General features: G+C 39.5%; 1 protein-coding gene across 1 annotated transcript in view; it reads left to right on the forward strand.

Moving 5' to 3' along the window:
- KCNB2 (potassium voltage-gated channel subfamily B member 2) overlaps positions 1-23,920 on the forward strand; it is a 429,896-nt gene that overhangs the window by 241,836 nt on the left and 164,140 nt on the right. The gene's annotated exons all lie outside the window — the stretch shown is intronic.

Consider the following 23,920-nt stretch of genomic DNA (forward strand, 5'->3'; position numbering starts at 1 on the left):
TTTCCTAGTAGCTAAGGAAAAATCAGAGCAAAGCAAAAAATAAATCATATTAATAAATATATATATTTGTGTGCAAATATTCATGAACATTCATATATCCATACAAGGAATGAATTTTTCATTTTAATGGCAAAGAAGGCATATATAAGTATGTATATACATATATATATTATATGCAGAACATCCTTTCTTTGAATTAAGTTATCTTCAACCAGGGCTTTGCAAAGTAAAAGAAAAAAAAAAGGGGGGGGGGGCTTTTAAAGCTGTTCTTGGGTCATTCTTGTCCTAAACCTGAGGGTCTGATATCAGATAGTAACTCAGAAAGGACTTTTCTCTAGAGTTTTTCTCACTAATGGTGTATATTAGCTTGAGGGTAGAACCTGAAGACTCCAGAGCAGTGCACAGAGCTCACTATCATCTCCCGGGTATTTCACTAATGTCTGCAGATTCCTAGGCCCAACAGAGACCTAAGAAATCAGAATTTCCAGGGAATCCTGAGTCTCCTTTTATTTAACTCCCCCTCCTCCCCAAGGCAAATGTGATGAGCACTGAATGAAGTATCAGAACCACTGTTTTTTTACTGTCTTTGGCTATATGTTGACAGATGTGCTTTTGAAAAATCCATTGTCTTAGATGGGCATTGGCCAGATGCTGGATCCTCTAAAACTGAGACGGAGCTATGTGGAGGACTGGAGCAGTTAATGAAACGGAGAGCCATTTGCTTAGACACAAACCAAAGGAGAGAGGCACCATTTGGTTGTGATTATTTAAAACCCAGACTTCAATGTCTCAAAAATAGTTTATCATGGACATTGGAAACTGAGTGTCTGCCGGTAAAGCCAATAGTTTCCAATGATAGAAACAGAATTCTTTAAATACTTACTCGAATATGTGGTTGAGTCACTGAAGTTGTCTACTGCTTGGCACATTTTAGGTGCACAATATGATAAAGACTAACACCAAGAAGAATGTATTATAAGCTTAAACAATAAGTATTATGATAAGGACCCATGTGCTGCACTGTTGGAAAACAGAACAGAAGGCTTCCCAGAGGAGGAGACCCTGAGGAAGGAGCGAGGCTGTGGTAGGAAGGTGAAAGAGGAACAGCATCCAGGGCAGAAAAAACAGAAGGTACAAGGCACAGACACAGCAGAGACCTTGTCTTGTTCAGGAATTCCAAGTAGTTCTCCATGGTAGGAGTCCCACAGTCCCACAGAGAAAGCCACAGAAACCAGGGCCAATGACCAACAACCACTGAGATCCTAGAATATGATTTCAGGGGTGAAGGCAGAAAGGAAGATTGAGCTAGATGCCAATGACCTTAGGGAAAGAGTTGCAGTGCCCTGAGAGTTGGCAGAGAGCACAGGGATGGAGACAGGCAGGATGGATAAGATGACCTTCATTGCTGGAGGATGGACAACCAGCACCTGATTGGATAGATATGGGAGAATGTGCCACCTTTACTCAAGATTTGACAAATAAGAGAAGAAGGGCCTGCAGAAGGCAAGGAGGTGGAGACAACATTTCACAAAGAGGTTGGAGATGTAAGGGAACTCTACTCCAAAGGGCAGTGTAGAAATGGCCAAGGAGGGGACCCTACGGGTAGGAAGAGCCGGAAGAGTGATACAACACACAGGACTCATGGTTCTGTCAAGCAGCGTGGTGGTCAGAAAGGACAGTTATGGGAAAGAGGCAGTGCTATCCACTTGGCCCCCAATTCTAAGTAGAAAGTCTGTCCTGGGCCCCAAATTGCCTTTTGGATAGTTGATGTACACAGTGTACCTCTAGACTTGGAGTAAGGGCCCTTGTTTTGGCTGTCACATATAGTCTTATATTCCACTTGCTTATGTTCTTTCTTAGTTGAGGAAATAGGCAATAGCAATCATCACAGAATAATCTTACCCAATTCCTGATTGCTTCTTGTGTACATATTTAGGCGAGTGTGTTCTCAAATTTATCAAGAGAAAATGAGCACTAAGAGGCTGGCTTGTTTTCAGTGCTTTTCCACTCAGCAGAAGCATAGATCAGAATTAGTGTCTATTCTGGGCAAAATATATCTGCAAAATTCACAAGGAGAAATTCCCTGACAGGAGATGACAGGAGCACCCCTGCCCAACACAGAGTATGAACTAGGCATGACAAATATTCTCTTAAGCTTATGAAGTTAGTGGTTCTCAATTACAGAATATACCAGGAATCTATAAAATAGGAAGGGACTGACATAATTCTGTCTAATTGTGAAAAGTCTAGTCATCAGCAAACCTTGTTTCTGGATCCCAGTAGCCTAAACCGCACTGCAGGAAATGATGTCCTAAACTTTCACTCATTTTTCCCAACAGCCACGCTGAGCCCCAGCCATTAGGATGGACTCTCACCCAGAGTTGTTTGTCCACAGTTTCCTCCTACTGGGAAGATAATTGCTGGGGAAAGTCCCTAAACTTGTGAAGCTTTCAAATGGAATTATCTGACTTCCATTTCTGTGTTGTGTTGATAAATATGCCATTAGTTTCACCATCGCTATCTTTACTGGCAAACCTTATTAAAACAAAATGTGATGGCAATTCTCTGCTAATTTCAGTCAGTCTCCTTTGTGCTCTGATGTAGTTCAAAGGACTATTTCTCCCCAAACCAGAATGAGTGTAGTCATATCCAAATCTTTATCTCTGGGAAGCTCCTCAGTTTTAACCTCTTTCTCTCTCAAAAATAACACAAATTTAAATTGTGTGTATTGTCAGCAGTTTTGAGGGTCAGAATATGTTTAATGGAAAATAGTCACTTTCAAGATGATTGGGATCTCTATCTGTAGAGTGAGATAAGCAGACAAGCTGATTATCAAATAATCAATATACTAATTTGTTTATTTAAAATACATTTGTAATGAATGCTACACTTTATCCTAGGGGTTCTCGAACTTCAGCATGCATCAGAATCACCGTGGAGGGATTGTTAAGACACAAATTGGTGGGCTACCCCCATATTTTCTAATCCACTGGCTCTGGGATGGGGCCCAAGGATTTAAATTCTAGTTCCTTTCTTTTGTTTTTTAATATCTTTATTGATATAGTATTTATATACTATAAAATTCACCTTTGTTTTGTTTTGTTTTGTTTTGTTTTGTTTTGTTTTGTTTTGAGACGGAGTTTAGCTCTTGTTACCCAGGCTGGAGTGCAATGGCGCGATCTCGGCTCACCGCAACCTCCACCTCCTGGGTTCAAGCAATTCTCCTGCCTCAGCCTCTGGGATTACCTGCCTCAGCCTCTGAGTAGCTGGGATTGCAGGCACGTGCCACCATGCCCAGCTAATTTTTTGTATTTTTAGTAGACATGGGGTTTCACCATGTTGACCAGGATGGTCTTGATCTCTCGACCTCGTGATCCACCTGCCTCGGCCTCCCAAATTGCTGGGATTACAGGCTTGAGCCATCGTGCCCGGCCTGCCTTTTTTTTTTTTTTTTTTTTTTTGAGATGGATTATCGCTCTGTCACAAGGCAAGAGTGTGGTGGTGTGATCTTGGCTCACTACAATCTCTGCCTCCTGGGTTCAAACAATTCTCCTGCTCAGCCTCCTGACTAGCTGGGACTACAGGCATGCGCAACCACGCCCAGCTAATTTTTGTACTTTTAGTAGAGACAGGGTTTCACCATATTGGCCAGGATGATCTTGACCTCTTGACCTCTTGATTCACCTGCCTTAGCCTCCCAAAGTGCTGAGAGTATAGGCATGAGTCACAAAATTCACCTATTTAATGCATACAATGTATTCATTTTAGTATATTCACCAAGCTGTACACCCATCACCACAGTCTAAGTTCACAACTTTTTTGTTCCCCAAAAAGAAATCATTTAGATTTCTTTAAATGACTTTTAAAGAGTCATCTCACCCTCCCTCCCTCCCTAGCACTAAGTGACCACCAATCTGTTTCATATAAATGGAATCATACAATATGTGGTCTTTTGTGAGGGATTTCTTTTACTCAGCATATTTTTAAAGTTCATCCATTTATAACGTATGCCATTACTTCATTTCTTTTTATTGTTGAATAACATTTTATGGTATGGATAAAATCTTATTTATTCATTCACCCATTGATGAGTATTTGGATTGTTGCGACTTTGGGACTATTATGAATAACACTGCTAAGAACATTCATGTATGAGTTTTTGTGTGGATATGTGTTTTCAGTTCTCTAGGAGTGGAATTACTGGGTCACATGGTAACTCCATGTTTAACTTTTTGAGGAACTGAAAAATTGTTTTCCAAAGTGCCTGCAGAATTTTGCATCCCCACCAGCAACGTAAGAGGGTTTCAGTTTCTCCACATCCTTGCCAACTCTTGTTAGTATTTGTCTTTTTTGTTACAGCCATCCTCCTGAGTATGAAGAGGTATCTCATCGTGATTTCTATTTGCATTTCCGTAAGGGTTAATGACATTGAACATCATTTCATGTGTTTATGTGTCTTTGTATATTTCCTTTGGAGAAAAGTGTATTTAAATACTTTGCCTATTGTTAATTGTATTTAACTTTTTATTGTTACGTTGTAAGACTTCTTTATATATTCTAGATAGAAATCCTTTATGAGATTATGATATGCAAACATTTTATATTTCATCCTATTTTGTGTGTTGTCTTTTCACCTTTTTATTTTTTCTTTTTTTGAGACTGAGTTTTACCCTGTTGCCCAGGTTGGAGTGCAGGGGCATGGTGTTGGCTCACTTCAGCCTCCGTCTCCCAAGCTCAAGCAATCATCCGGCCTCAGCCTCCTGAGTAGCTGGGACTACAGGCATGTGCCACCATGCCCAACTAATTTTTGTATTTTTAGTAGAGATGTGGTTTTGCCATGTTGCCCAGGCTGGTCTAGAACTCCTGATCTCAAGTGATCTGCCCATCTTGGCCTTCCAAAATGCTGGGATTACAGATATGAGCTACTGGGTCCCACCATCTTTCCACTTTCTTGATGTAAATTTTTTTGGTGCTGTATTATATGCTACACCAAAGCTTTTTTTATTTTGCTGGAGTCCCAGTCCAACATACCCTTTTGCTGTTGTTGTTGCTTGTGTGGTGTCATAGCTAGGAAATCATTGCCTAGTCCAAGATCTTGAAGCTTTATGCCTGTTTTTTTTTTTTTTTTCTAAGAATTTTATAGTGTATCTCTCACACTTACTTTATGACTGATTTGGGGGTTAATTTTTCTGTATGGTATAAGGAGCTGAACCTCATTCTTTTGCATGTGGATATCCAGTTGTCCTAGCACCATTTGTTGAAAACACTATTCTTTCCCCCTGTTAAATTGTCTTGGCACCCTCCTCATTCTTTTTAAAATTAAGTGACATAAAAAGATAAAATAGTAATATTTTCATAGATTAAAACATTCACTGCAAACCAGATAAGGTGGATATGTCTGCTGGATACTATTAATGTCCTAGGGTAGTTCAAGAGCCTAATTCAGGCTCTATTGGACACTCATCAAGTAGTTCCTGTTTTCTGGATTCCAGGGTAGAAAGGTAAATTGGCTGGGCATGATGGCTCACACCTTGTAAGCTCAGCACTTTGGGAGGCTGAGGCAGGTAGATCACGAGGTCAGGAATTCAAGACCAGCCTGGCCAAGGTGGTGAAACCCCGTCTCTACTAAAAATACAAAAATTAGCTGGACGCAGTGGCAGGCACCTGTAATCCCAGCTACTCAGGAGGCTGAGGCAGGAGAATCACTTGAACCCACGAGGCAGAGGTTGCAGTGAGTCAAGATGGTGCCACTGCACTCTAGCCTAGGGAACAGAGCAAAACTCTGTCTCAAAAAAAAAAAAAAAAAAAGGTAAATTAACCTCAATTTCTATCCAGTCTCTCAGCCAGGTAAACAAAGAAATATTGCACTATAGTAAATGTTCTCAAAGAGATATGCACAGGCAAAATAGAAACATAGTAGTAGCCCAGTGCTTAATTCTGCCAGGGGTACAATTTGAGCTCAGTTTTGAAGGTGGGAAAGATACTTCTGGGAGAAGCAAATGGCAGTGGAATGGAGGGAAGTGACCTGCAGGGAATTACATTAGACTGGAGGGTTGGAGAGTGAGAGTGGATGGTGTAAAGTATTTGGAGAAGAGACAGACAGGAAATTGGATTAGAAAGAGCTCTGCATGCCTCTTGTGGAGTTTGGGCCCTATTCTTTGGGCAAGAGGAAGCCACTGAAGGACCATAGAAAGGAGTGGTTATGTGAATTTCTGGGAGGTTGCTAAGCCCTCTTTGTACATCTGGCTTTGGCAGGAAGTGATCCCAGATCTAGCATCACTGACCACAAATCATAGAGCGTTCATTGAACTTTCTTTCACCACGAATCACAGAGCTTTCATTGCCTCAAACCCTGCGGTTTAGTGTCAGGTGTTTCTGTTACCCCTTAAATAGGAAATTTTCCATTCTAAGGATCTCAAGCACAGCTCAAGCTTCCTTCATTATACAGAGCCCTGATAAAAAAAAAAAAAAAAAGCCTGGGAAAGATTAAAAAAAACAACAACAACAACAACAACAACAACAACAAAAATCTTCTCATCAACTTCTCATCAGAGGCCAACCAACTCTCATCAATTGGAGAGTCAGTTCCCATATTACCCTTTAGAGAAAGGAATAACAGCCCTCAAAACTATAGGAGCACCATAGCTACAGAAACCCACAGCTTATGCCTATGGCTATAGCAACTAAAAAATATCCCTTCCTCAGCAGTCATGGGATATCCTAGAAAACAATAAAAGGTGTTTTTCTTGTGCAGATGAGCCAGGACACAGACACCTACCTATAACTCTCTCTATCCCATATGTCATCTGTGTCCCTGAAGACTGTAATGGTATTTGATGATTTCTATTATTAAGACATAGGTTTTGTGCATGTGCTTAATTGAAAAGACCTCTTGGCCGGGCACGGTGGCTCAAGCCTGTAATCCCAGCACTTTGGGAGGCCGAGGTGGGTGGATCACGAGGTCGAGAGATCGAGACCATCCTGGTCAACATGGTGAAACCCCGTCTCTACTCAAAATACAAAAAAACTAGCTGGGCGTGGTGGCGCGTGCCTGTAATCCCAGCTACTCAGGAGGCTGAGGCAGGAGAATTGCCTGAGCCCAGGAGGCAGAGGTTGCGGTGAGCCGAGATCGCGCCATTGCACTCCAGCCTGGGTAACAAGGGTGAAACTCCGTCTCAAAAAAAAAAAAAAAAAGAAAAAAGAAAAAAGAAAAGATCTCTTAAGAGAACAATTTATAATGTCCAATCCAAGCTCCAAGGAGGAAAGTCCAAGTGCTGTTGTTCATAAAACAGAGCAAGAAAATGTTCTTAAACATTGCAAGAGAGAATTAGCAGTGAAGTATTGGAGCATGGTCATGCTATCTAAATGTAAACTTGGTGTTTGTCACTTACTGGCTATATAAGCTAGGGCAAGTTACTTCCTAAACAACATTTCCTTGATCTCTAAAATAAGAAATAATAATGACACCTATCTCATAAACCATTGTGGGGATTAAATGGAATAATCCATGTAAAAGGCCTTGTTACCCAGCACAAATTAAGTGCCCAATAAATGATTACTATTATTATTACCAGGACAAAGAGAGTTTGTGTTTTCACTTCAGAAATTAAGATAGATGCAGTACACTGCAGATAATCATGTGTATTCATCGTATATAAAAGCTTCAGAACTGAGTCATTGGACAAACCACACAGCTATGCACGTTCACTTTAAGCAATATACATTAACTTCTGGGTAAATTGCACTGTTCTTATATTATTCCAAATGATATTTTAAAAACACTCCATTATGGTAGGAACTCAGCTACATTTGTATATGATTATTTGTGTATTGTTGCAGAAAAAAGCTCCCAGGTATTGGCCAAGAAACATGACCAGGAGTAGCTCGAGCTGAAGTCTGTGGTTTCTCCAGAAAAGTCATGTGAGGTTACAATTACTACACAAGATATGGATGTAAGCTGTATAATTAAGGAAGGGATACATTAACCAAAAAGTTACAATGATGAAAAGGCAGAAGATGATATGTAATTAACCTTTCCAACAGTTAACATCAGTGGTTACCTAAGCCTCTTTTCACAGAACTGCTCATTTGAAAAGCATTGAGTTTTGCTGTGGCATTTTCTTAAATACTTAATTTACCTGCCTGCAGATAAAGTGATTTCCTTTTTACATTTTTTTATTTGAGCTATAGAGTTCTGCTTTTACCACATCAACATTCAAAATTTTATTTTATTAAAGGAATTGATTTTGAAAGGAGCTGATTATTCTCTGGATTCTTTAAATAGAAACTCATCTGTTAAATATTAATTATGAGGAGGTCAGCCTACTATTTTTATATTAGGTTGGTGAAAAAGTAAGTGCAGTTTTACCAATAATAAATAATAAGCTTGAGAAGGGGAATTTTAGGCTCTGTGATAGCCAGGTCCCAGTGAGTAAGGTGATGCCCCAGGCAAGGAGCAAGCAGGTACAGAGACCACGGGGACCTCTGGGATCAGACAAGAGAGGGTGTCAGAATATTTGCTGTGAGGGATGTCTTGCCAGGGCCAAAAGCTAGGTGTTCAAGGAGCTAGAAAGAACAGTCCCTTTGATATGATATTATAAAAAGAAAGCCCAGGCCTTGAAATCTGAGAGGTAAGCATGTTTACTCAGTCATCTTAGAGTCTTCAGGAAGGCCTAGGAGCAGAAAATGAAGCAGATATCCTCAGCACAGGGTAGTTAGTATCAGGAAGATTCCATGGAAGGCCACAGAGTGCTGGCCGAGAGGACTAGTGGGTGGGACTCAGGACTTCAGTTACTGAAGAACTCGGGGAGCAAGCTAAGACCATAGTTGGTGATGAACCCACCAGAACACCAGTTAGGAAGCCAGCTGAGGGATCATAGGAACATGGGACAAAGAGAGGAGGCCAGAGCTAGGCACAGGGATCAAGGGCAGAGCCGCCTAAGGTGCAAGGCTGATTCTTCAGCCAGAGGCATTGGCTGGAGGACCCCAAGCAGGGTCAACATTAGCCTCTATCTACAGCAGGTTGTACCCATAGGCATGAGTTAAGCCAGAGTTGCCTAAACTCAGCATGACTCCATTTGGGACCAGATAATTCTTTGTTGTGGGGGCGGTCCTGTGCATCATAGGCTGTGGCATCCCTGGCCTCCAGCCATTAGCATCCGGTCATGACAATCAAATTGTCTCTAGTCATTGTTAAATGAGTCATTGCTAAATATCCTCTGGCGGGCAAGATTTCCCCTGACTGAGAACCACTGGGTTAAGGGGGCAGCTCCCTGAGTTTGAGGAATGCCAAGATGAAAAGCCAAGTAGAGGATTAGGCATTTAGCACTTCTGTTTTGCTGTTGTTAATGATTAAGTTTGTCTTCTCCACCCGTTCTATTTGGACTTCCCAGAAGACCTTCTTATTCTTAAGCACCAGGTCTTTTCTGGTCATGTTTGTCATTTTTCTAGACTCCTCTGTAGTGTGGTGGTAGAAAATATCTACAGTATTCAGTGTTTTCCCTGAAACAGTTATATACCTACATGTGCTTTACAAGGTGATGGTTACAAATACACTGGTCTGTTCATTTCACATAAATACCTGGATGAAAGATGTTCTGTTCCAAAGCATTGGTAGCACTGTGCAAACACAAGTATGACCTGTGGGGAACTCCATTGTAGGTCAGGTGGGTCTGTGATACTGGTTTCCAGTCCATGCCTGTCTCTGAGATGTCAGCTAAGGCATTCTAAAAAGCCCATAGGCACCAAAATATCCCTCTTGCTGGCTGGTCGTTAATGCTCAAAATGGCCAAGGGTCAGGTGGCAGTGGTGACAAGTCCAGCTCATCCTGCCCATTAGGGGGAGGTTTTCATGATAACTCTCTTCTTTAGTTCATTCTCTCAATTGGCCAGAATCTAATCTGGGAGGGTGACACATAAGATCTTAACAGCATTAGCATCTTTCTTGGCCGGGGCATGTTCTAGACAGCACTGCTTAGCATCTGTTGTGTGAATTATTTGATAGATGAGAACCAGTCGCTCAGCTGCCTCCCTGCTAAGTTGCCCATCATGAAAACTTACGCAGCCTGCTTCGTATTGCCCAGGCCTGCCAACTACTCGTAGATCTTCCTCAATGCGGTGAAAACAGGCTGAGTTTCTGTTAGGGTGGAAGAAAGCGGACTCTAATCCAGTCATGGCAACACTAATAGAATGTCAGAGATCTACATGAAATCCCATAGAAAGCTCTGTCAAGCCTAAGTGGGTCTCCTGAGGAGAACATGACCCAAATTTGACCATTCAATTATTCCTTCATCCTCTTATTAGCATAGATTACATTAGGGTGGCTCCAGAATTTCTCCATGGTGGAAAGGAGATAGTAGAGGTATTGCTCAGATTATTTTTGGTGTGGGATCGATTTAAGGGTGCTGATAGAAATTGTGGGGAGGGACCTAAAGTCTGCCCAAGCCATTTTTGGCCACATTAAATTTTATTACTAGAGTATTGTTTGAGATGTTAAATAAAACCTTTTAACTTATCAAGTATTTTGAGCTGGTCAGGTTTACTTTTATTTTCCTAGAGTTCATTTACCTTCACAATTAATTTTGTACCTAAGAACTTTCATACTGAAACTATAGAACTATGTGCTAAAATAGTTACATACAACTTATAGTATATAAGTTGCTCATTCATTGTAAAGTCTGAGCTGTGGTTGATGTGAGATATAATAATTAGTGAGAAATTCAAGAACCTAGAGTGGAAGTCCTGTGAAGCTTCTCAAATTCTTAAAAAGAGTATCATTCAAGTCAGTTTTTTAGCTATATTACATAGTAACAATAATAACAATAATTTTAAAATATCAAGGGCTTATTATATGCTACTGGACCAAAGGCTTTTACATACATTTCTCATTAAATCCAGAATAACTCTATGAGATTGTTACTACTATTAGCCACATTGTATAATAAGGAAACTGAGGCATAGAAAGTAACTTGCCTAAGGTGAGTCATGGGGTTAGTGGGTGGCTTACATGCCAGCCAAGTATTTAAGCCCAGGCAGCCTGACTTCAAAATCTGAACCCATAATGATTTCACCATCCTGCCCATTTTTCTTATATGTGAACCAAAGGAGAATATTTCTGCAGTTTACTTCTCACCCTTTTAAAAATATTTTGTTATCTTCTGTCATCTTAATTATCATTATTTTTTAGACAGAGCTTGATTTGTCACCCAGGCTGGAGTGCAGTGGCATAATCTTAGCTCACTGCAACTTCCACCTCCCAGGTTCAAACAATTCTCCTGCCTCAGCCTCCCAAGTAGCTGGGATTACAGGCATGCGCCACTATGCCCAGCTAATTTTTATATTTTTAGTAGAGACAGAATTTCCCCATGTTGGCCAGGCTGGTCTCAAACTCCTGACCTCAAGTGATCCACCCACCTTGGCCTTCCAAAGTGTTGGGATTACAGGTATGAACCACCACACTCGGCCCTATCATTTTAATTATGTATACATGTGTAAACTTTACATATATAAAAGTTATATTGATCAAACATAAATGAGAGAATTCTCATGCCCTCCTATAAATTTATATTATCCTGAGTTATATATACCGCAATATGTTTAGAGCAGTAACTACAAATAAAATAATGTCAGGATCTAGTGTTAATTCCAGTCCCTCCTATTTAGAGACCTGCTGGAATTCTTTATCTGTGTGGCTCAGGAATGAACTCTCCGGCTCCAGAGGCGGATAGCAACCCAACCAGGTTTGCATTGCAAAGAGAAAGGAGAGCAGCCCATTAACAATTGGCCAGGGAAGAAGCATTTAAGTAGCTGAGATGAGGATGTGGGAGAGGTGTCAAGGGACCAGAGAAGGCACAGCTCAACCCTGATGCCAACACCAAAGGAATTCTTGACACAGACCACACCTCAGGATCTCCTCACCTCCCCTCTCCCATGGCCTCTGAGGCAGAGGAAGGACAGTGAGGCCAGCTCTGCCCTTTGGGTTAGGGCCTTCCACAGCCTGCAGTCCCTCCCTGGAATAGACAGTGACTGAAAAACCCAGGCACTCTGGGGGTAGCCCAGCATACATCCGGAGGTGGTAGACCCCAAAGAGAAGAAGACTACAGGTAAACTCAAACACTGACATTCTAATTTTTAAAAATACCATGCTTGCAGAGCAAAGCCATCTGTGGTCAGATTGTGTCCCCAGGCTGCTAATTTTGACCCCTGTTAGAACATCCCAGAATGAGAAGACCCAAAGAATTCCTTCAGAATAGAGAACAGTTTGACCTAAGAGCAACTGCGGCGTTCCCTTCAATAACAAGATGTGTGCATGCATTTTTTAAAAGCATGTTCTGTATTCCCGCTTTAAGTAAATATATATTTATAAAAAACACAGATGCATGACTTGGCTTTGTGACTCACAGTAAACAATCCAGTGGCCACGCCCCTCACCCTTGGAGCCACAGCAGAGAAGCACTTTGCCTCCTCACCTCCCCGCTTCTAGCCTTTTATTAATTAACAGGGGAGATTAAGTGGCTCTATGAATGAGCTTTTTTAAAAAAAAAAAAATGACCCACAGGTAAGAAAAGCCAGGTAGGCCACATTTTGGATTACAAAATCTTAGGCTGTGCCTTTCTTTAAAAATCATTTGATTATTTCCTGTGTTTTTAAAAACACATTGCTCTTTATTTATCCTCCTGTTCTAATTTACATATGTTTGGTTTGTGTGGGCATTGGGATCTCAAGAGGATCTATCAACTCTGCTGCTGAATATTTTTGGTGCTTTCAGTGTAGGATTTCTTGTTCACAGCATCTTATTTGTGTTTCTATGATTGCTGCTAACAAGTCTCCTTTACAGACATCTGTGGGGTGGGGACTTGGGGGCTGGGCCTGAGGCAGACAAATCTAATGTGGCCAAGAAAATGGTGTAGGGTGATGGTTATGACACACACGTTCGGAGATCTGCGTGCATTGTCCAGGTGCCGCGAATCAGTTGTAGGTTATGGCATAGACCATCTTCCGAGCAAAGGTTTGTAGGAAGAGAGGAGACCTATCTTCCTGCTGAATCCGCTGAGCAACCTTGGACCTAACTAAACTCTCCACCCTCAATTAGAAAATGAGAGGGTTCGATGACTTTTGAGGTTCCTTCCAGTTTCATGTTTTAGGACTCTATGATTCATTACTGTATTCATTTAATGCTGTAGAATGATTTAAATGGAATAGTCCCCCAGAAAATATGCAGGAAATGTAGTCATCATCTTAAAGCAAAGAAGGTGAATTTCTTTATTTAATTGAATCCACATTGCACCAAGACTAAAGAATTCTCATGTGACTTAAATTAAGTAGTATCTTCTCTCTTCCTCTTTTTGTAATAGAATGATATACCAATGAATCCAGTGCCCAGCGGTGAAATAGTGTTAGCTAAACATAAAGCTCAGCAGACTGGTGAATAATACTATCAGTTCGTTGTGATCTTAGCCTTGCATATCTGCAAGTGCTACTGAGTCATTTCGTGAAGCAGTGTCATGTGGCACTTGGCAAATGAGAGGACAAGACCCTTAAGTTTGGTAGGTATGGGGATGATGAAGGTTTCTTGAAGCTCTTCCAATTTAGAAATGATGGAGACTATAAGAGGATTGAACAGTGGCTCAGCAGGCCAGGTCATCCAAGGTAACCTCGACAGCAGGAATTCAGGGGCCTAAGCGTTCAATGAGCCTTAGAAAAATCACCCTCATTTGGTCTCCAGTTCTTGGTTTATAAACTTGATGTGACAAAAAGTATTGTCCCAGTTAATTGTTGCCACCATGTTTTTTCTAACAATTTCCAGAATTCCAGATACTTAGAGTGATAAATGAACATGCAGTATGGTTATATTACTAAATAGACTCTTTAAAAATTGTGTTTGTGTTGGCATGCTTAAAATACCTAATTTACTTCTTACACTCAGGTTTAGTGGTCATTGGAGAGAAAGAGGAAGTATTATAATACATGACATTCTACCTTCTTTAAGACAAACGTACATATCACTCTTCAAAAAAGTTGGCTGGTATAATGTTTTTTGGAATTTATACATTTCTTGCTTTGTTATAGAGCATGCAATTTGTTACTGCTTCTGAGAAAAAATCCAAAGCTGGGTTTTCATTTGAAGTTTTCTCCTATACTAGATGTCCCATTATTCCAGATGGCCTGTTGAGCTTTCTTAAAGTCAGCCTTTCGTTCTCACTGTCTTTTCTTTAGTACAGGATGTTAGAGGTGCTGCTGTTTCCATTCTTTGTACTTATAAACTAATGTTAGACTGAAAATGAATTGTCTAAAATAGCATCCACAAGAGTTAATAGCTCCTGTGGGTGGGCCATATAACACTACCATCACTTGCTGTGTGATATTTATAATTAATACTCTCCTTTCCAGCCAGCAGTTCTGCGGCTTAGTTTTCTAATTATGGAAACAAAGAGTGAGTTTTCACACAGAGGTATTATTGTTTTTACTGCCCTGGAAAATGAAGATTTATGAAAAGAAAGTTATTACCATTGGCCCCTGGCTTCCTGATAATCCTTTAGGTGCCGCAGTTACTTCACCTTACTTGAGGGAGGGGAAGAAGGCACACCTCTTTGTTGGGGAAATATTAAAAGGTAGCTCGAATGATTCTACATCTCATTTCTCTAAAAATTATTCCATGCCAGACCTGGTGGCTCACATCTATAATTCCAGCCCTTTGGGAGGCCCAAACAGGCAGATTGCTTGAGCAAAGGAGTTTGAGACCAGGCTGGGAAACGTGGAGAAACCTGGTCTCTACAAAGAATAAAATTTATTGGGTGTGATGGCATAAACCTATAGTCCCAACTACTAAGGAGGCTGAGGCAGGAAGATAGCTTGAGCTCAGAAGGTCAAGGCTGCACTGAGCCATGATCACACCACTGCACTTCATCCTGGGCCACAGAGCAAGATGCTATCTCAAAAAAATACAGAAAAGAAAAAAAGAAATAAATCATTCAAGATAACAGAGTAATATATCCCAACACAACCTCATAGCCTCATTTCCTGCTGGGTCAGTTGGAAAGCCAAGCATAGCATTTGGCTAGCATGTTCCCTTTTATGCATAGCTGCCAGTGCTACCTGCAGAGCAGGTGGTGATAAGAAGCCAGGCTGCACCTAGGCAGCCAATTGAAAGTGGTTGGATTGCTGAGCTCTGTGGTGATTCCCTTTGCCCTAGTTACAGCAAATACACAAACTGCTGGAAAGGAGCCGGTGCCCTCCTGACCTGTGGCTCAGTCACAGCTTAGTCCGTTGCTTTCTGAGTAGATGCCAATAAAGGCTTTGGCATCAGAGGCTTGAGAAGAGAAATCTGGGCTGCATCCTCAGCCTGCAAAGCCAAAGGATAGCGCAGCATTTCTTTCATTTCTCTATCCTATGGTGCAATTGTTTTTGCCTCCAGTAAAGGAAGGCATTGGTCTCTATTCAATTTCACCTAGTGCTGACCATAGGAACAAAGGATGAAATTGCAGCCACCTGAATATTTGCATACAGGACAGCTTCAACACAGAATATTCCTATTTATTGGGCAGAATGGCCAGGCAGGCTGGCATCTTTACTTTAGGCTGAAATTAAACTGGATGCTTTCCTGCCAACAATCTCCCTATCCAGCTGAAAACTACCTGGAACCTGAGTTCACCAGTGAGGACACAAAAAGAAAAGTTTTTAGATGTATCTGACATGGTTATATCTGATCCTATTAATTTTCATTTACCCCTTTCTGGAATTATTGCAAAACTCAATTAGTGAGTTTTATTGCTCTGAAAATCTGACCGTCTGGCTAGTACTCTTCTTTTTTAAAGCAACTTGTCAATTTTAGAATAGAAAATTACTGATAAATGAGAAAAAGGTGCCAGGTCAGTACACATAAATCTGTGGTGATTGAATGATATTGAGGGTAAGTCAGCTGAATATTATTCTCAGCTCAGCACATAAGTGAATAATGAGAGCTGTATAAAAATGACTGCTGCTCCCCAATAACTCAGTATTTCAATATCCACCACTGCGTTTCAGGATTATTCCTTTAGTTTGACAATGTTGCTGAGATTTATCTAGCACCCGTCTTCCGATCACTATAGACAGTGTTTCAGTGATAGAATAGCCCTCTCCGTTTATTCTGGGTGGTTGCTCCCGATAAAGCTATCCTGCAAAGCTGCCGTTTCACTATAAATCAAAGCCTCTATGTCTAAAGTGTTATTTAATAATGTTCAAAGCTGTAAGTGGAATCTAGTGGTTCACACTCAGAGCTAAGAGCCAAATACTTTACACTGCCCTCTTATCCCAGATACTTTTACTTTATTGCAAAGCTTAGGACTGTCTCTATGCTTGGAGACAACTGAAAATCTGATGCCAATTTGACAAATAAAGACCAAGATATCTACAAGAATCCAATCTTGAAATCATTTTATCTTAAATTATATGGTTAATATATGCTTTCCACTTCACTTTGCATAATTCCTCTTCTATTTCCTCTGTCAAATAACTGCAAATATCATTTAGCTGTTGAAAAAATTTTTAATATTCTCAAGTAGAAAGAGATCTGTAAAACAAAGTATTCAGGATCAGAGAGCTTTCCAGATTTTAAGTCAGTTCCTAAGTTTGAGTTAATTGCATAAATCTCAAATCATTAACAAAGTCTAATTTTTTTCCTTCAGTCCAGAGTTTCTTAGTGATTAATGTTGTGCTTAATACATTGAAAGTCCACCCTTTTCCTTATCTAGTCTATCTCGATGGGCATCTCAGTTGATTCTATATCTTTGCTGTTGTGATTAGTGCTACAGTGAACATATGTGTGCATGTAGCAACAGAATGATTTATATTCCTCTGGGTATATATGCAATAATGGAATTGCTGGGTTAAATGATATTTCTGGTTCTAGATCTTTGAGGAATCGCTACAGTCTTCCACAATGTTTGAACTAATTTACATTCCCACCAATGTAAAAGCATTTTTATTTCTCAACAGCCTCACCACCATCTGATGTTTCTTGACTTTTTAATAATTGTCATTCTGACTGAGGTGACATGGTATTTCATTGTGGTTTTGATTTGCATTTCTCTAATGATAAGTGATGTTGAGCTTTTTTTCATATGTTTGTTGGCTGCATAAATGTCTTCTTTTGAGAAATGTCTGTTCATGTCCTTTGCCCACTTTTAATGGGGTTGGGGTTTTGGGTTTTTTTTTTTTTTTTTTTTTTTTTGTAAATTGGTTTATTCCCCATAGATTCTAGATATTAGAATATCTAGAATTTTTGTCAGATGAATAGATTGCAAAAATTTTCTCCCATTCTGTAGGTTGTCTGTTCACTCTGATGATGATAGTTTATTTTGCTGTGCAGAAGCTCTTTAGTTTAATTAGATCCCATTTGTTAATTTTAGCTTTTGTTGCAATTGCTTTTCATGTTTTTGTCATGAAATCTTTGTCTGTGCCTATGTCCTGAATGGTATTGCCTAGATTTTTTTCTAGGATTTTATAGTTTGGGGTTTCACATTTAAGTCTTTAATTCATCTCAAGTTAATTTTTATATAAGGTGTAAGGAAGGGGTCCAGTTCCAGTTTTCTGCATATGGCTAGCCTGTTCTCCCAACACCATTTATTAAATAAGGAATCCTTTCCCCATTGCTTGTTTTTGTCAGTTTTGTCAAAGATCAGATAGTTGTAGGTGTGCAGTCTTATTTCTGAGATCTCCATTCTGTTCCATAGATTTATGTGTCTGTTTTTATACCAGTACCATGCTGTTTTGGTTACTGTAGCATTGTAGTATAGTTTGAAGTCTGGTAGAGTGATGCCTCCAGCTTTGTTCTTTTTTGCTTAGGATTGTCTTGGCCATATGAGCTCTTTTTTGGCTCCATATGAATTTTAAAGTGGTTTTTTCTAACTCTATGAAGAATGTCAATGTTAGGATGGAATACTATGCAGCCATAAAAAGGAATGAGATTATGTCCTTTGCAGGGATGTGGATGGAGCTTGTAGCCATTTTCCTCAGCAAACTAACATAGGAACAGAAAACCAAACACTGCATGTTCTCACTTACAAGTGGGAGCTGAATAATGAGAACACATGGACATAGGGAGGGGAACAACAAATCCTAGAACCTGTGGCAAATAGGGAGAGGGAAAGCATCAGGATAAATAGCGAATCCACTTGAGGTTTAATACCTAGTTGATGGTTTGATAGGTACAGCAAACCACTGTGGCACACATTTACCTATGTAACAAACCTGCACATCCTGCACATGTTTCCTGGAACTTAAAATAAAATTAAACTTAAAAAATGAAAGGCTACCCTTTCCAAATGTCATGTTGGAGTGAGACGTCAAGAAGTTTTTATTACACTTACTCCCCAAGTGTCTACTCCTCATGTAGTGTTACTGAGAATTCCAAGGAAGTCCACTTAATCATTTAGAGTTGCTTAGAGATAGGGACAGTTGTAGGCTAAATGCACCTGATAGCAATAACAAGCATACCCAGAGATGGCAGACACTCTTCCCTGCAATATTTCTAAGAACTTTACAGATACCTTATGGGAATCCATTTGTTTCCACTTTACAAGAAAACAGTCAAGCCACTCTTATATCTAGCCTCTTCAAGGGGTCCCAGCTTCTACTTTCCATCCCTTCCCATAATTTATTCCTCACATAATAGCCATAGGATCTTTTTAGAGCACAAGTCAAATCATATCCTCACAGTGACTTCCTATGAAATTCAACTCCTTACCCCGGGCTACAAGGTCTTTCAAGACTGACCTCAGGTTCCCTCTCTAGACTTTTTTCATGCCTCTTCTCAACTCTTCTCTGTTCTTCAAACTTCTAATCTCTCTGGCCCTTGAGTATGTAGGTTTCTTCCTATCTCAAAGCCTTTGCACTTGCGGGTGCCTCTGCCTATAAATCCCTTCCTGAGTCTTTGGATGCTCAGGATAGAATTCAGTATCACCTTGTCAAAGAGGCTGTTGCTGAGCCACTATCTAAAGATGCCCATCCTCCCCACAAGTCTTCATCTCTATCCCATTAGCTTTTTTTTCCTCCTCACAGAATCCATCACTGTCAGAAGTCACTTACTTGTTTGCTTGCTTGCTGTCCTCCACTAAATGTAAACTCCATGGGAGCAGGGACCTGCCTCTCGTTCCCTGCATACACCAGGCACGTAGCCATTTGGATGAATGAGAAATTATGATCCAAGTTTTTATAAAACTTGTATCTAGTCACATGAGAATGGAAACAAACTCCTGCTTCTGTGAACATGCACTGATATTCATGATTTCATGACCTCACCTCTATATTGTCCTTTACCTGAAAGGCTGGTTGTTGTCTTCTGGTTACCCCCTATCATCCTTTAAAACCAGTCCAGCTGCCTTGCCATCTAGGAAGTGTTTCCTTACCTCCTCAGGCTGGATACGTAAACATTTCTAAGCATTCTAATATTATAATGCTCCCTGCAATCTCTACCATTGTGCTTACCACAGAGTTTTAAAATATTTAATATTTTCAAGCTATTCAATGGGATGATTGGACATATTATACATACACATTGTGTAATGATTACCACCTAAACATCCGTCACTACTCATGCTATGCATCGTATCCCCAGAACTTCTTCATCTTATAACTAAACCTTTGTGTCCTTTGATCAACATTTCCCCAACCACCACCCAGTAGCCCCCTCTGGTAACCACCATTCTACTCTCTGCTTCTGTGAGCTTGACCTTTTTGGATTCCACATATAAGTGAGATGAGACAGTATTTGTCTTCTGTGTCTGGCTTATTTCACTTCCACAATGTTTTATCATTATTTATTTTGTTGCTGGGTATATTAGTCCATTCTCACTCTGCTCTAAAGAACTTCCTGAGAATGGGCAATTTTTAAACGAAAGAAGTTTAATTCTTCCGCATGGCTGGGAAGGTCTCAGAAAACTTACAGAGGGGGAAGCAAACATGTCCTTCTTTACGTTATGGCAGGAAGGAGAAGGGTAGAGCAAGGGGGTAAAGTCCATTATAAAGCCATCAGATCTCATGAGAACTTACTCCCTATTTTGAGAACAGCATGGGAGAACTACTTCAATGATCTAATCACCTCCCATGAGGTCCTGCTCACAACACATGGGGATTATAATTTGGATTACAATTCAAGATGAGATTTTGGATGGGGACACAGCCAAACCATATCACTGGGCTCTTCCAGGAGACAGGGATCTACTGCAGGGAAGGGACTATCATCTTTATATTTTCCCAGCCCTGAGCTTGCACCCCAGCCCCTGCACAATAAAAATTTGTTGAAGGAGAAAGGAACCTTAAACTTCTAACTATAGTTGACTATGTTGCCAGATTGTATTGTGTGTTCTACAGATGGCAACCATTAATATTGTGGTCTACATTTCATTACTAATAATTATTTAGTTAGACTTTCAGAGTTTTAAAAAATAACACCTTCATAATCCAATGTCTCATATAATTTAAATTATTTTTGACATAAAGGGAATATGGCTTGCTGCTATAATTTTAAAAATAATCTGAGTAGATAATGTGAGTGGTTGCTAGGGATAATCTAAATCCACAAATAACCCACAAACCCCATTTTAGAAATTAATTACACCAAACATTGGATCAAAGCTGCTAACCAATAAGGAATTATACTGATATGAGTTTAATTTCTATACATTGTCTTCCTAACAAAATATGAGAGAAAGGCAGGGAAAAAAATTATAAACAACCCACATCCTGGATAATAAGCTCCTGAATGATTAAGAACTGCCTAAGTTTGTGTTAGCCATTTTTTATATTTCCCTAGGACTGTCAAGTTCATCCTTGGGAGTGATGAGAGCCATTGAAGAAATAATAAAATACACTCTGCTATAGTTTCTTCATTCTCTGGGAAACGAAAATAAAGTAGTTAATCAAGTTTACAATTCATATAAACCCAGAAAGAAAAATAACAGAGATTTAATAATGCTCTTTAACTGAAACAAGTGTTTTTTGTTTTTGTTTTTGTTTTGCCCTAAGAGAGATGATACCATTTAATCAGGAATTTTTTTTTGGCATCCTCTTTCATATGATTGGAGATATCTGCTATGAATAATAAGTCATTTGTTTTGTCAGTGAATTTCTAAAATTTCTGGTATATTGTCTTCTCAAGCAAAGTAACTTTGCCTCCATAAATCTGTTTTTCCTTTGGCAATGGTAATAGATTCAGGAACTAGATGTAGAAGACGAGATTCATTCATTCAGTAACTACTGAGTGCCTGAATGAATGAATCTTATCATTCGTTCAGTCATTCATTCATTCAGCGGTTTAGGTGCTGAATGAGACACAGCATGGGGTTCATATTTAATGATATGTTTCCCCATAATCAGAATATTGAAAAGGGCAATTCCATTTTTAAATTCATAACTATTTCCATATTGAAATGTGGCTTGAAGACACAGAAAGGTCAACAGTTATCTGCAAAAATAAAGTCATTCATAATTAAATGTGAAGGGTGAAAAAAAACAAAAATAAAAAAAGCAAAAGGACTTCACTCGCATTTTCACATTTAGTATGCTCACTGCTTATCTGTTTATAAAATTATAAATCATACTAGATTTTCATGTCAACTCCTACAAGCACAAAAATAACTTTGCAGTATAATCTGACCTAGCTGTATTATTTAATATATGTGCACTCATCTCTGATGAGACCCAGAGCACATTTTGCTCATAAATCCCTGTAATCCTTTAGGCATTTTATGACAAATCTCTTATTAGCCACAACTGTAGCATGAGCAATATATGATAAATGGCTCAGCAAACGTTGTTCAGTGAGTTTGCAATCCTCCAGGAAGGGTACCCATGTTTAAGAATCTACACAATGCCTTACGCTTTATACTTTATTCCCCTTTGTCTGCGTAATTGATTTTCAAACACCCCTCCTAAAGCACTTTGTAAAACTGCACTATGAGATTGTTTTCTGGAACTGCAGGATTTTCCATGGGATATTTTCTCCTTTTGCCATACAACTGGGTAAATTCAGCTGGGGTTCAGCTCTGAGGCTATGAATTATCACTGGAGCATTGCTATCTCAACAGTTCTCTGTTGGATTCATTGGACAGATAATTTTACATGATCAGACAATTTAGTTAATCCTCTTCAGGGCCAGAAGAACTTGAGGATATCTTCTGATTCGCTTAATTCTGAATACTTTAAACTGATTATATCTATCTCAAAGTGAAAACAGTCTTAAAGGCACTGTAATAAAAATGGGCGAGAATAATAATCATTGGAAAAAGAGACTTTGAAGGAAGAACAGACATCTCATTTTCCATTTTTCTCATTATATCTGCAGAGTAATACTTCTAGGGCTCAGGGATATCAAATTTGATATAAATTCACGAATGAACATGATAATAAATCAAAGCCTAGAGCTCTTATTTCATGGTTTCATGCTAGTACTTTCCCCACCAATCATTTGCTGACTATAAACTATCCCATGCTACTGATGAAGTACTCATTATTTTTGCCCCTGATTCTAACAAGAAAACGGATCTACCTTTCCCTTGACATAGCGAGTAGACCATGACATGATAATCACTTTGCCTAAGAACAGGAACCACTCCATGGAAACACTGAGATGGAAACCTCAAATATGACATTTAAATGAATGGGCAAAATAGAAAGATCCCGTCTCTATTTTTTTTTTTTTTTTACTTAGCCAATGGTGGAGCACACGTGTACTAGCTACTTGAGGCAGGGTTGACTATGAGGATGGCTTGAGCCCAGGAGTTTGAAGCTGAAGTGGGCCTTGATCATGCCACTGTACTCCAGTCAGGACAACACAGCAAGACTCTGTCTCTAAAATAAATAAATAAATCTGGATAGTTTTTTGCTTTTATGTGAACTAAAGTGAGTGCTTTCAAGATGTGTGACTGAATTTTTTTTCTTTTTAATTAGTGTAGGTACGTCAGTTTTAAAAGACTAGAGAGAGGAAGAGTATAAAACTCCAGAAAGATCTTCACACAAATTACTTAGAAAGGATCTTTAAGGACTCATTTCACTTTGAAGGAATTACAACTGGAGATTGGAAATGGTAGATTTCATGGTACAGTTTATGGAAGAAAGATAATGCAGAATTCTAACTGTCTGTATCAAAGAAATGAGAGTTGTCTTGCCTCTTCCCTAACTCCCACCCCAGTAAAATGTTGGCAAATGAATGTGTATTTATACATTTTACATTAAAATTACATTTTAAAATTATGTATTCCCATACAACTAGGTAAATTCAGCTGGGGTTCAGCTTCCCAGTATATTTTTTACTGATTTTCTCATTTTAACCAATTTTTGTATTAACTACTATCTACTGTTTTCACTCATGTCAGCTAAGTCAGCTTTACTGCATAGCAAGGTGGTTGAATATGTAGGCTCCGTAGACAGACATCCAGATCTGGCACTTCCTACTGTCTGTGACTGGGCAAGCTGCTTAACTACTCTGATCTTCTATGTCACTATTTGTGAATCAATGATGATAATAGTATCTATTCCTTAAGTCATTAAACAGGATTGAATAAGCTCATTCATATTAAGGACTTGCCATTCTGTTCACCTCTGACAACACAGCAAACTCTTAATGTACAATATCAATTTATATATTTTTATAGCAAAAACTGTAACCCAGGTGAATTTGTCTACTTGGCCTGTGTAACACTGGGTAGCTTAAACAACAGAAGCTTATTTTCGCATAGTTCTGGAGGGTGGACGTCCAAAATCAAGGTACCAGAAGGATGGGTTTCTGGTGAAGTGTTTCTCCTCAGCTTGCAAATGATGTCTTCTCACTGTGTCCTCATAAGGCACTTTCTTTGTGCACACATAAAGAAAAGGCGTCCTGGTGTCTCTTCCTCTTCTTTTAAGAGCAGCAGTACTATCAGATTAGGGCACACCCTGATGACTCT

Source organism: Saimiri boliviensis, chromosome 15, assembly GCF_048565385.1.
Source record: "Saimiri boliviensis isolate mSaiBol1 chromosome 15, mSaiBol1.pri, whole genome shotgun sequence".
NCBI lineage: Eukaryota > Metazoa > Chordata > Mammalia > Primates > Cebidae > Saimiri > Saimiri boliviensis.